This window comes from Accipiter gentilis, chromosome 6 (assembly GCF_929443795.1).
Source record: "Accipiter gentilis chromosome 6, bAccGen1.1, whole genome shotgun sequence".
Taxonomy (NCBI): domain Eukaryota; kingdom Metazoa; phylum Chordata; class Aves; order Accipitriformes; family Accipitridae; genus Astur; species Astur gentilis.
This window is the reverse complement of record NC_064885.1, coordinates 803,918-816,515: the sequence shown is the minus strand read 5'-3', so window position 1 is coordinate 816,515 and position 12,598 is coordinate 803,918. Positions and strand designations below refer to the sequence as shown.

Below are 12,598 nucleotides of genomic sequence, written 5' to 3'. Positions count from 1 at the left end.
TAGCCGGACACCCGCCAGCCCCGGCTGTGGGATCCATCCTGCCCACACCCCCGTTGCTGCTGCAGCAGCCACGACCAGGAGAGCTGCGCTCAGCACCGCGGGGGCCGGCCCGGCACAGAGCCCATCAGCGGGGGATGGACACGATCCCCCAACCACGACGGCGCTTGCTGGTTCCTGCTCAGCGAAGGCTGAACCAAGAAACAATTCCCTGACAGGCTTTCCCATTAGGTACGTATACATACATGGGGGGGATGTCAGGCAGACATGGACCGGCCCTGGGCCCTGTCCAAGCGCACAAAGAGCCCATTGCTTTGTCTCAATACTGCTATTATTTTTTGTATCCTCATATGCATAAACATATAAGCAGCTGTGACTTTCCCACAGGAGTTGCAGCTGATGCAAATTCAACAAACTTTAAAAAGGGGATTATTTTGCCTCAGATGCCTCAACTCGGTAAGAGAAAATAAAAACCAAACAAAACCCAGCAAATCGACTTGGGAAGGAGGAAGCTCAACAGTTTTGCCACCTCACCCTCCACACGGCACTCAGCAGCCACAGCCATTCACCGCCCTTGGGGCGAACACCTAGCACAGGAACCAGGGCGGGGAAATTTCCCCAAGCATCACCCACAAACGGAATTTAAAAGATTAAAAGGGTGCAACATCAACTGTCACAGAGACTCTGAACCGTCCTGAGCTGGATGTTTTTATCAGTATCCAGTCGGAGAAAGGGCTATTTTATGACATCTCCCATGCTGCAATAATCCTTTAGGAAAAGCACCTAAGACTTGGGCACACGGACAATAGCATTTTTCATCCTCGGCCTGCCCGGTCTTCCCAGCTTCGTGAGTCCCAGGCTGGAGCCCAGCTCACGCCACTGCTCCGTCCCCTCGATGGACCTCACCCCTTGGTGTTCTCCTGCCCAGCCTTGCACGCCCGGTCCCCGCCGCAGCCTGTGCCAGGCAGTTGCACGAGCTGCCGGGGTTACTAACAAGAACGTTTCGCCTTCCTCGGGTGAGCCCAGTCTGTGGAGCTGACCCACCACGGAGGAGCCTCCGCGGGTCTGCAGCCCCCTCGCATCCCTCCTGCTGCCGTGGGCAGGAGCATGGGTCTGCACCAAGAGCACCGTTCGCCTCCTGCAAGGGAGTTTTCTTTTAGTTTACCTTCGTGGTGACTCATTTTACCTTTAATATGTTTTGGCAGGACTGAGGTATTTATTTTAGCGAAGTAGTGAAAATAGTTTTGAGCATGTTAGCAGTCTATGCAATTCCTGTCAAGTCACTGCTGTTTCAATGCAGTGGCTTGGATTGACCTGACTTAGCTCTAAGCATACACAATCAATCAAGATCAAACTTTACACCGTATACAATTTCCTCATTTTTAATAACTTGCACAGTGAAATATTTTGCCAGTTCTGACATGTCACAGGCTCACACTGAAAGGCACTGGCTTGTTTAGCTTTCTCTAATCCATTACAACATTTTCATTTTACTCTTCTCCTCACAGAAGTCAAGTGGACATGTAAGAGCTCGGAATGGATTTTGAGAACATAGACAACGGTGTGTGGTTTTTTAAGGTACAACACCTCTGACTGCAGAAAACTCCTGAAGTACAGCCCAATGGTCTCTTATTCTTTCATTTTTTATTTCCCATGGGGTTTAAAATTCCCATTACCTGTCCCACCTAGTCACCTGAACATTGATTTCCTGTCCGGATACAGATCTAGTCTGAATGTTCATAAAAAAATGCACTTTCTTGCTTAGTTACTCATACATTGCTGTTCACTTACAAGGAGACCAAATTCTGCAAAGTCACTGGCAGAATGACTTTGGCAGTCATCTCCATGATCAGCATCATGCCAATAAAAGGTTTTATGGGAACGCAATTGTATGAAAGGCTAAAGTACCACCAGTCCAGGTTTTAAGAGCTGCTTTTGATTCTTTAACCAGGTACATTTTCCTTCCACTAGAGCTTTACAGCCTACATACTACATTACTTCTCAAATCTGTTTTTAATTGAAGTTGGTTTTGTAATGGAGCTACATGTGCATTATTTGATAAATGTGAATTGTAGTAAATACCCTTAAGCCAACTCTTTAAAAGTAGAGAGCAAGGTTTATAAATGTGCTTCGTAAATAGCAGTATTTTCTAATTTCATAGAACAACAAGAACAAATCACCAGCTTCTTTCAGAGATAGATTAGTTCCCTGTAGACAATACATTGATCCTAACAGACTTCCATCTATTTTCAAGACTTTGAAAGAACAGCTATTACCATTCAATTATAATGCTTCATTAAACAACTTAAACCCTACATATTGCATGCTTTTAGTTAAAAAAATGTTCAGTAACCTTGTTTATGACATGTAGTGTTTGTTCAGAGAAATCTGGCAGAACAAGCGTGCGGCCACACAGCATCGCTACAGCCCTGCGCTGCTGGGAAAATCCCGAGGGGAAATGGCCGCAGCCCGTGTCCCTGGGCAGCCAGCGTCCGTCCTCGCCCGGCTTTCGGGGCACGGCGTGCCTCGCCGCAGGGAGAGACGGGGGCACCTGCGGGCGACACCACACTGTCCCCCGTGCAACTGCCTCACTGGAGCTGACCGGGGGAAAAACCCCGACCGCTGCCCATCGCTGCCCGCTGCCTCCCGGCGCTGGAGCAGGCAGAACACCAGGCTGCCCAACGGGAGCTGCAAACTACCTCAGAACAGGACATTTGTCAGGTGCTTCACCAGGAAAATATAAATATCCTTCCTCTGCTGGCGGGCAGGCAGCCTCTGACATTACTGCTGACCGCCACGAGCGCTGGACTCCCGCAGATCTCAGGGTGACACTGAATTTTACTACGAAACGCGAGGCACTGTGTAAAACTTAATTGCCCCTGTGTGTTGTAAAAGCCAGGGACTGATCTTCAGCCGGTGTCAGCAGCGCAGCTCAGCGACGTCTCTCTGCCCTGGCTCCCAGTCAGACAAAAAGACAATGGTAACATTTAATTTCCCCCTTTCTCCCCCTCTCCCCCCAGCCCGTCTCTGGGGTATCTCACCATTACCCATCTGCTCCTTGGGGAGAAGGCTTTGCCGCTTGGTGGGGACCTGCTGCCGCCACCCGCGATGCTCAAGATTTTACCTGAAATCACAAAGGAAAATGGAGAGAGAGAGAACAAGTGAACCCATGAGTTCTGAATCCGACTCCACAGCCTTAACTGAAGGTCACCCCACACCTCTGTTTAGGGGTTATTCGTTTTCCTATTTGTGTAGTCCTTCATGAGCATTACAAGTGATGAGCAATGACAGCTCATGTATATATGTCTGCATACACACACACGCATATATATACATACACCCCCTTATATCTGAACACCGTGCCAAAGAAATTGTGTTTCACATCATTTCTAGTGTCATCTTTAATTAATTTGCATCTCTCTTCTCATTATGGCTCATCCCTCATTTAAAAGGTGTCCTTCAACCAGGACACTGGAAGAGGGCTGAGAAGTGAAAAACAGCAAGGAATAATCTAAAGGTAGAGTCTAGGAAAGCCTTTCAGTCAGTTGCACCTCTCGCTTAACACTCCCATCCCCACATCGCTTCTTCCCACGTACAATTTCTTCTTTAGCGAATTAGCTTTCCCCAGAACTGATTCATTGCATCCCAATGGCCATAGATTCCCTCTCACATCTTATTAATCAAAGAATAAAGGAGTGAATGCACACGTTTTTGAGAATAACAATGGGGCATTTGACAGCTAAATGGAGCCACAATATGCAGAAATATAAACATCCACGTGCAATTTATCCACTTTCTCCCACCCGTCCCCCCCAGCATCACGTGTCTGGGTGACTCCACATCTGAAGGTTAAGTGTGTCCTTTACCGTTCACAGTTCAGGCACCAGAACCAAAGTGGCAATAAAACAGCTGCAAGGGAAGGTCCCCAGCACTGTGGTCCCTCAGCGCTCTCCGCACAAAGACCGACTGTTCTCTCGGATTACCGGAGTATACCCTCTGCCATCGCAGTGTAAATCACAGCCACAACTTGCTACAATACCGCTATTAAAAAGTCTGAAAACATCATAAACAGAACTCATCTGGGGAGATATTTCATCTTGAGGTTTGGTGACAAGGTCAGCAGCGCTTAAACGCGCCCTTCAGCTTGAGCTCGGCCCTTTCTGCACATCCTATTTTAAGACCTGCGTAATGCCGACCTCCGTACCCCATTTGCGCGCCCTTGAAATGCCGCCAGGAGACCTGCCGTATTTGTGTCTCACCTTGAAATCCCACTTTGCAATACAGCCGATACGTCAGCAGGAGAGGCCAGCCTTCTGCTGGGCTACCGGGAGCTCGTTGGCAATCTTTGACCCTGTGCCTAATCCAAGCCGATTTCTTTTCTGTAGAACATCCTATAATGGGTCATCATCTGGAAATCCCACAGAAGGATACAGCTGACCTGGGCATCCGTCCTTGAAGTCTGCAGTCCAGCTGACAGCTCCTGTAACACATTAGAAGTATATTTAAAAACAAGGTCAGTCACTGTGCTATACCACACCTAGTACGTAAATGGAAAATCAATGTGTATAAAGCTGTTTGTCTTCCCTCAAACTGTAACATCTTAAAAACGTGGCGCCACCACCAATTATTGACAAGGATATCTCACTTTGGTTAGAAAATGGTTTTCCACGCCAAACAGATGGGTACTGCAGAGAAATCACACCTCAGAAGAGGTAGTCCAAGATACTAGATAGGCAAGGAAGACCACGAGAGACAGCATTTGCTCTCCAACGTCAGGGAGCCTCTGCCCGGCAGAGGCTGCGGAGCAGAGCCCTGGGAGCTCCCCCTGCGCAGGGACCTCAGCTGGGGGCCACGGGGCAGGGTGGAAAGGCTGAGACTTGTCTGTTGGGTGGTGACGCACCCTGAGACTTGTCTGTTGGGTGGTGTGTCCTTTCTCACAGAAAGTTGAATCTACACTGTCTAAATAGGAGGCCAGTAAGGCAATTTGCTGTTTAAATGACCCAATGCACATTGGGCATATTGAAGAAAAAAGCCATTTCCTAGTGACTAAATCTCATTAAAAAAGCAATTTTCCAATCAATTACAATGCAATTTAGTTGCTAACTGTTTAATTATCAAAAAAGAAGCTATTTTGTTCTCTGTTCCTATATTTATGAACCATGTTTTAAAATCTCATCTTCAGAGTAGCTGTTTGGAAGACTGTGACTGCTCTATTGATGCAATTATATTAGAGTTAAAATTTTCAGTTCAATGTATTGTATTAGTTCAAGGAAATATTGTTTGCACAGAAGTTTTTGAAATAGGAGATTCATTGATTTCTACAAAAGCTTGAATCTTTATTGTTATTTTCATGCACTATAAAAATTGTATTATCTTATGTAGGTTTTATTAGAGGAGCATTATTTCTTTTCTTTTCTTTTTTTTTTCTTTTTTCTTTTTTTTTTTTTTTTTTTAATCCTGTGAAGAATTTCAGTCCTGGAAATATATGCTGAAAATAGAGCAAGGTTCTCAAAAGGAAGACTTCTGTCTCCAAAGAGACTGAAACAGGTAAAATGCAGAGGTGATTTATAAGAGCTGGGATGTTGGTGCCCGGTTGTGACTCCCTGTCTCAGGGTAAGCACCATGGTGAGGGATGTACTTATGGCTCAATTCTGAGAACAGGAAGTCCTTAAAGGAGCGGTGCTGCCATGTCTTGTAATTTTTATTAAAAATCTTGTAATACTTGGTGTTTCTTCTTGAAGTTCCAGCTCCCAGAGTTATCTAAGGATTCATAACTCATTTTCCTAATGCTCTTTCAAGTCTTCATATTTTAAAGGAAATCTCAAACCCACAAATTTTCAGCCTTCAACAATGGATGAAAATGAAAAAAGAATGCAAACCTATTGCTTCCTCACAGCTTCTGCTTTTTAATCTACTCTGGGGATAGATCCTGCATGGATGTAACTCATGGTATAATTTGACACTATCCTGCAGCCTCTGAAAGCACTTGATAAGCAGTGTGCATCTAATGTGCTCAGGCTGTCAGCATCTGGCCCTTTTTCAGGGACCCAGCTGCATGCTCTGCTCTGAAAAATCCTGGGCTCAGTTTGAGCGCAGACCTCAGCAGAGCGATGCTTACTCTTGTGAACATCAGGCGGCTTGAGCTCTCCAGAAGGCATCTGAGACCCCTCAGCTCTCACCAGCCGATGGGGTCGGACCGCATCCCTGGAGGACGTGCCGGCAGTGCCTGCGCTGCTGCGCTGTAACCTGCCCTGGCCACAGCAGGCACCGACTGGTCTCCTCAGACTGTAGCTGGGCACCTTCCTCTGCTCTTGTGTGGAGTGAGCCTTGTTTTATACAGTGGGCAAGCTGACAGAGGGCCTCGAGCTCCTCGTCTTCCTCTGAGCCCGTGAGGGTTAGGAGGCTGAAGGATGGTGGGAAGCCGGGCATGAGTGTCGGAAACATTTCTGGGAAACCCCCGAGAGATGTCTGATGAACCCTAACTTATGCCCACCAGCCCACGCCTCTGAAGCTGGAGCAGAGGCATGATAACCCCTCCTGCTGTCTAAAACAGCTATTTGTTTTGAAAAAGCTGCAAGAACCTACGCATGATGAAAACAGGGAAGGTGAGACTGCGTGGTCCGTAGGATAGCTTAGCAAGCCTCAGACTCTGTGGTCTGAGCCCCAAAGCTCGCTTTGGTGTGTGACGGGCTCTCCGCTTTCACTAGCGGGTCCCCTGGCCTTAGTGCCTGCTCTCACCCCGCAGAGGATGAGTGAACTCATGGTGCTGCATCGCTGCCGAGATGGCTGGCGTCGGCTTGGCCCTTGCATGCAGTTGCAGAGGTGATGTCCTGTTCTTGGGCACTGGTGAGCCTTTGCCCTGCAAGTCAGCACAAGTGCCCACACCCTGGTGGATTTACAACATGCGCTATCTCCCCAGTTGAAATAAATCTCCCTAATTATTGAAATAATATCTTGTTAAATAGTTCCTAGCACTCAGACATGCTCAGTCTTTTGCAGGTTCGGAGACTACCCCTGACCTTTTTCAGAAAGCCTCAGAGACAGCAGTAATAACCAGGTGTCCAAGTCATTATTCCACATTTTTCTCTTTGTCTTCAAATAGTGTATTAGTACCCATGAAAACGCATGGCAGAATAAAAGCATTCTGGTCATTGGCTCCCTGCCCATCACCTGGGGTATATTCCCCCATCTAAGCCTGTCTGTGGAAGCTGTGTGGCACATCACGTTTAGCTGCAATTTACTTCTCTGCTGGAAGATGAGACCAGCCAGGGATGTGTGCAGCACAGGCAGGTCCTTCCCATTACCAGCCCTCGCTGTCTCCACTCTGCTTCCCCCTCTGCTCCTGCCTCCTCGCCTGAGTACGCTCGGGGGCGACCCTGTGGCCGTCTGCCCCGCTGACGGTGCCCTCACTTGGAAAGGTGCGAGCGGCTGGAGACTGTGGCTGGCTTGAGGCAGAGATGGAAAAGCTCCTTGACAGTGTTACTCAGGAACGGCCAGTCCTGGCTGCTGCCTCCAGCACGGATTTGGGCGCTGATGCCCATGGATTCGTGTCTGGTGACGCTCTTGCACGAGCAGAAAAGAAAAATAGCTTGTGGGCTTTGTTACTGCTTGTGTAGCTCATCACGTAACCGAGAAAGGGCTGTCTTGTGACCTGCTCTGAACAGGAGGAATAGAGCCGAGAGGTGAGGAGGGAGTGGGGAGGACTCTTAATTAAGAGATAATTAAATAGGCATTTCTCCAAGATGTCACAGGTATTAGAATGGATTAGACTGGATGTTTACATTTTGTTCCTCCTTCTCTCACAACTTTTAGATTGTTGGAGGAAAGTTGTTACATAAAACTCCTGAACAGGTCAAGACCCATGTCACTACCGTTCAGTGTATAGCGATCACTTTGCTAATGTTTGCATGCCCTTGTGTATGTCTGGTCAGTGTTTAAAACTATGGTGCAGAGATAATACCAGATGAGGTAATTATGAATCTGCTGTCGATGTCATAAAATTTTCAAAAGCCTATAGTGGTTTTAAGAATAAATGATCAGTTTACAGCTCAGGAACTTTGCAAATCACGCTATTAAGCACTTAGGAAAAAATGTGGGGTTTCTGAGGAACAGCTGTTTCCCCTCTTTCTTGCACATATATGTGTGGTTATTGTTTATTTCCAGTACGTCTAGGTCTGGAAGGTTCTGTTTATGACCACAGTGGTATGGCACATATAATTAGCTATTGATTTAGGTCAAATGATTAATGATTCAGCTTTAACAGGTCTGTTTTATTGCTGTGCATGAACAGTATTGAGGTAATTAAAATGGTTTGATTGCTTTGCGAGTAAGGTGAGACTTGCCACACACACACACACACACACACACACACACACACGTTGCAGTGTTGTCCTGAGGATGACACTCAAAAAACCCACCGCACAGAATGGCCCAGCAACCTGAGAAACCCCGCACCCGCTGCAATGGTTTAAGCAACTTGTGACAGACATGCACTGGCTTTTCGAAGGGGAGTTCTGTTAGCAAGTTTCCTGATGAAACCAATTTGCTGACGTTTAAATATTGACTGGGAAGACAGAATGCCTTTGGTCACAATCCTACAATGGTTTACCCTCAGTTTTTATATTTGAGTGTGTGAGTCATCCTACATGTGTGAGTGGGCCGAGTTCTGTGCTTAACACAGAGGATCAAGAGTCTGCAGGATCAAAGATGCAGCCACCAAAATGTTTGCCTTTCAAGCTGAAAAGCACAACGGTATGTGCCGATTCAATTCGATAGCACTACACCTCTTTCTAAGCGAGAACGGAACCGTGGTTTGCAGGTTCAGACGCTGGCTCCAATGAATGAGCACCTGCTCCTCCTCCAGCCTCTGACTTCCAAACGGCAGAGGTGAGTCCGGACCTTACCGAGACAGGCAGAAGTCGTTGCCCCCCCCCCGCAGCGCTGGCAGGGTGCCTGGGTGCCCACCGGCTGCTTCTGCCATCGCTGTCTGCTAAGCCTTCGCGGGGGCTGCAGCGTGCTGGGGACGGTGTCGCACCCCCCAAAAGCACCAAGCACTGAAGGGTGCTTTTTGATTCTATTCCATGCCATTCCTGAGGAGTGGCAACAAATTTAGGAGATGAAATGAGTCCAGCAAATGAATTTTAACTGTGAAATGAGACTTTTATTTCTGCTAAGCCTATCTATTTAGATTATAGAGCTGTGGACTGAAATGGTTTGTTCCAGTTTCCCTGCTACCAAATGCCTGTTTAAATAAAAGAAGGCTGCTGAATTATTCAAATAAATATTATTCAATAATTGATAAACTTTGTAATAAAGATTGAAGCATAACCCACTAAAACCTCAATGTGCCTTTATGGTCCTTATTAGCTGATTCTGCTGGGGAAAGTACTGTTTCTATGTGGAGGTTTTTGTGGTGTTTGTTTTTTTCTTCTTTCCCTGGCGTAGCAGGAAGCAGGGATTAGAGATTTAGCATCTGCTACAAGTGAAGCCATGACTCAGGGAGGCACACGGCGATTTACTCCATCTCTGCAGGAGAGCCACCATGAGGGCCAGATGTCGTGGGCTGCAGCACAGGCAGACAGCTCATGGGCCCTGTTTGAGACCAGTTTCTGTCTCAAATTCTGCAGAAATAAGCCGGTAGGTAAATAATATCTTTGGATAACTGAATGAGAGAGTGTAGGAGGCAGAGATGTTTTTGGCTACAAGGAGGATCTCAGCTCAGCAAAGTCTTGGCCTCGGTGGTGAGGCTATCCCTGACAGCCCATCTCCATCCCCTGCCCCACAGCTCTGCTCCGAAGGTTCGAGTGGCTCGTGTTGCAGACCTGACCCCTGCGTTGCAGCTGATCTCTTCTACATCAGCTCTCAGAAAAGTTGAGGCATATCCAACTAAAAATGTGAGGTCACTATGTGTACTTTAAAACACAAGAGCTCTCCTGCAGATGTTTTCACTCAAAGATAAATTAGCTTTCAGCTGCTGTGGAGGGTTAAGGTATGGCAATTTATGGTCATTTCTGAATGAGGACCTTCAAACAAGGGTCTTGTGCATCAGTTTCACGTTTTTTAATGATCTGTGTCTGGCTTACTGGCTGGCCCTGTGCTCAGGGCACTCGGTGGTCTAGAGGCACATCAGTAGCAAAGGACCTCACCTTCCTAGATCTGAGTCTCATTTCCACCCATGTGAATCCTCCTACAAATTAATGACACGTTGGTGCCTTCTGCAAGCTGAGGTTCTCAGGGCAGGTCCTGAGGGACAGCTGTCTGTACCGCACCCACTGAAGCTAATTCTGGTTAGTTCTTGTGAGAGAGGGCACCAGTGTATGACATATCCTCAACAACACAATGCATGAGAAATCACCCTCCTCTCCTAGGGTGCAGGCACATGTTTGTTCTCATTAAGCAAACCAGGAGGCTGCATACAGCTCTGTAGCTGGATGAGAGACTGCAGGACAGAGCCGTTGGCATTACTCGACTTGGCTCTACTGATGGCAAAAAATCTGTGTTGGTTTAGACTAGCTGTAAATGAAGGTCTCTGGGACAGTCAGTCCAGGACATTTTAAAAAACTCTGAAGGCGACTTTGTTTCAAGGATTAGCAAACTTAATTTAGACAGCGTGGGACCTGCCTCTAGTAGGACAGATGAGTTTAAGTGACGCTGCAACCATCTCTGGACCCACGCCATTTTATTACAAAGCACTAAGTTATTACCAAAGAGGAAATCAGTACTTGATATGGAAACACATTGAGAAAAAATATTCTGTCAACATGCATTTAAGAGCCCCCCCCCAAGCAAATTTCTTCCCACCATGGGAGTTAATATGATGCAAACAGTGTATTTTAGTTGTCATTCATTGCATTTTAGTTTCTCTCTTGAGGTGCACAACTTGCAAAATACCAGGGTGTAATTATAAAGCTTTATGGCTTGATCACTGTATGTAAAGACAGACTTGGGAGCCAATCAGCGCTGCAGGGACGCAGTGTGCAGAAGGCTTGAGGTACCGTTACAGCTTAGACTCCCAGCAGGGAAGCAGCCTGTTAGGCCAGTGGGGAAGCTGCGCCCGGCAATTAAGCATCTCCTGGGTGTCTCCCAGACGTGAACACCCTCAGCCCCAGAGCTGCTGCTGTGGTCCAGGAGCCATCCTTTTCCCCCCAGGGAGAGCTGTGCCACCTTGGGAGGTGCGGTTATCCCAGCTGGAAGCAACAAGGCGTTGCCTGAGGCTGCTGTGAAGAAGCAGCTGGTTGCTGCTGGACCCTGGCTGGGGCTCCCTGGAGGACCCGCCTGGGTTGCTGAGCTCTGCCAACGTTTCCTCGTCTGTTGGGTGGCTGGGAGGGGGCATGGGGCGGGTGGGTTTCACCCAGTGCTTTGCGGTTCTGCGACAACTTCAGAAAAAGAGGGGAGGAAAGGTGGGAGCCAGCCACTTTCCTGGCTTGTGAGGGGGAGGATGACAAAGAGCTCGAAGTGCTCAGAGCACATTGGGAGTCCAGGTAAGGTTTGGAAGATGGGCGGGAGGAAAAATCATTGCCCCACAAAGCATCTAGATGCGGGGAGCTGGGAATGGGCTGGAGGTGCTGCAGAGGAAGAATGCAGAGCCTGTCTGAAGTCACCTTCCAGCAGAGAGGAGAACCTCCAGCAAGAAGCCAAGCCAGGAATTTAGCCCCACCATTTCAGGTGAAATGGATGAGAGATGCTATGACCTCCCTCTTCCTGGCTAGCACACCTGTTGCCTTTCACCATCTTGCAAATGCTGCAAAGACAAGCTGTTGCTGTGTGCAGAAGACAGGAGGTCTTGGAAATGGCATATCAAGTGCGCTGCAGCTGTCTAAAAATAACAAAGAAATCAATAGTGAGTCACATATGCTAATGAAAATCTGCAAATGGATCAAATATTTACCATGTTGAAGCTATGATGACTACGGTGTTTTCTGTGACAAAGCCTGCTCTGGTGGGAGGTGAGGCATTGCAGAGGCATGGCCAGTCCTGCTGCGTGTGTGGGGAGGGCGGCTTGCCTGGGGGAGGATGTGCCGGGGGGGTTACCTCCCCTGCCCTGTCAATGCAGGAGGTGCGTGTCTTCAGGAAGCTGCCCTTGATTTACAGAGAAACCTTTCTGTTGCTGTGCCTGGGTATGACAGGGATGTGCTTGCTCTTTCTTTTACCTGGAAGGGTAAGAGCAGTTGAAATCCCTGAACTCCAAGTGGCTAAAAATGGGTGTTGAGGAGCAATTCTCGGTGGGCTCCTACACATTTTTTCAGTTGATTTGACAGAACCAAGATTTCCTAGACAGGATGCAAAAGCCTTGAATTCTCTAATGTCCATTTACCTTTCAGTAGGAATGATGGGTGACTCCCATTTATTTAATAGGAAGGGGGAGGGAATTTGCATACTGTTGTTAAGGTGCTTGCAGACTAGTTTTATTTCCATTGAAGTGTGAAATACCTAGCAGCTTGAGAAGGAATACTCTGACCTTCAAAACACTGGCGGGGCCAAATAAATAAGAGTTATTTTATTTCTGAAGTGTTAGTGATGCACAAAGACCCTATTTCATTGTTTGTTAGCTCCAAAGGGTTGTCACTTAAAGCTGTCTAACCGCTTGCAAAAAGCAGGCTTT

General features: G+C 47.4%; 1 long non-coding RNA gene across 2 annotated transcripts; it reads right to left on the bottom strand.

The window, feature by feature from the left end:
* Nucleotides 1-1,585: 1,585 nt before the first annotated feature.
* On the bottom strand, nucleotides 1,586-4,754 carry LOC126039168 (uncharacterized). Of its 2 annotated transcripts, none has more exons than XR_007506231.1 (3): nucleotides 4,700-4,754; nucleotides 4,257-4,477; nucleotides 1,586-3,121 (listed from the first exon to the last, which is right to left on the bottom strand). It is a non-coding gene; the product is annotated as an uncharacterized LOC126039168 (long non-coding RNA). The 2 variants fall into 2 exon arrangements; XR_007506232.1 differs by lacking the exon at nucleotides 4,700-4,754 and having other exon boundaries at nucleotides 1,586-2,948; nucleotides 3,039-3,121; nucleotides 4,257-4,566.
* Between the last annotated feature and the right edge of the window lie 7,844 nt (nucleotides 4,755-12,598).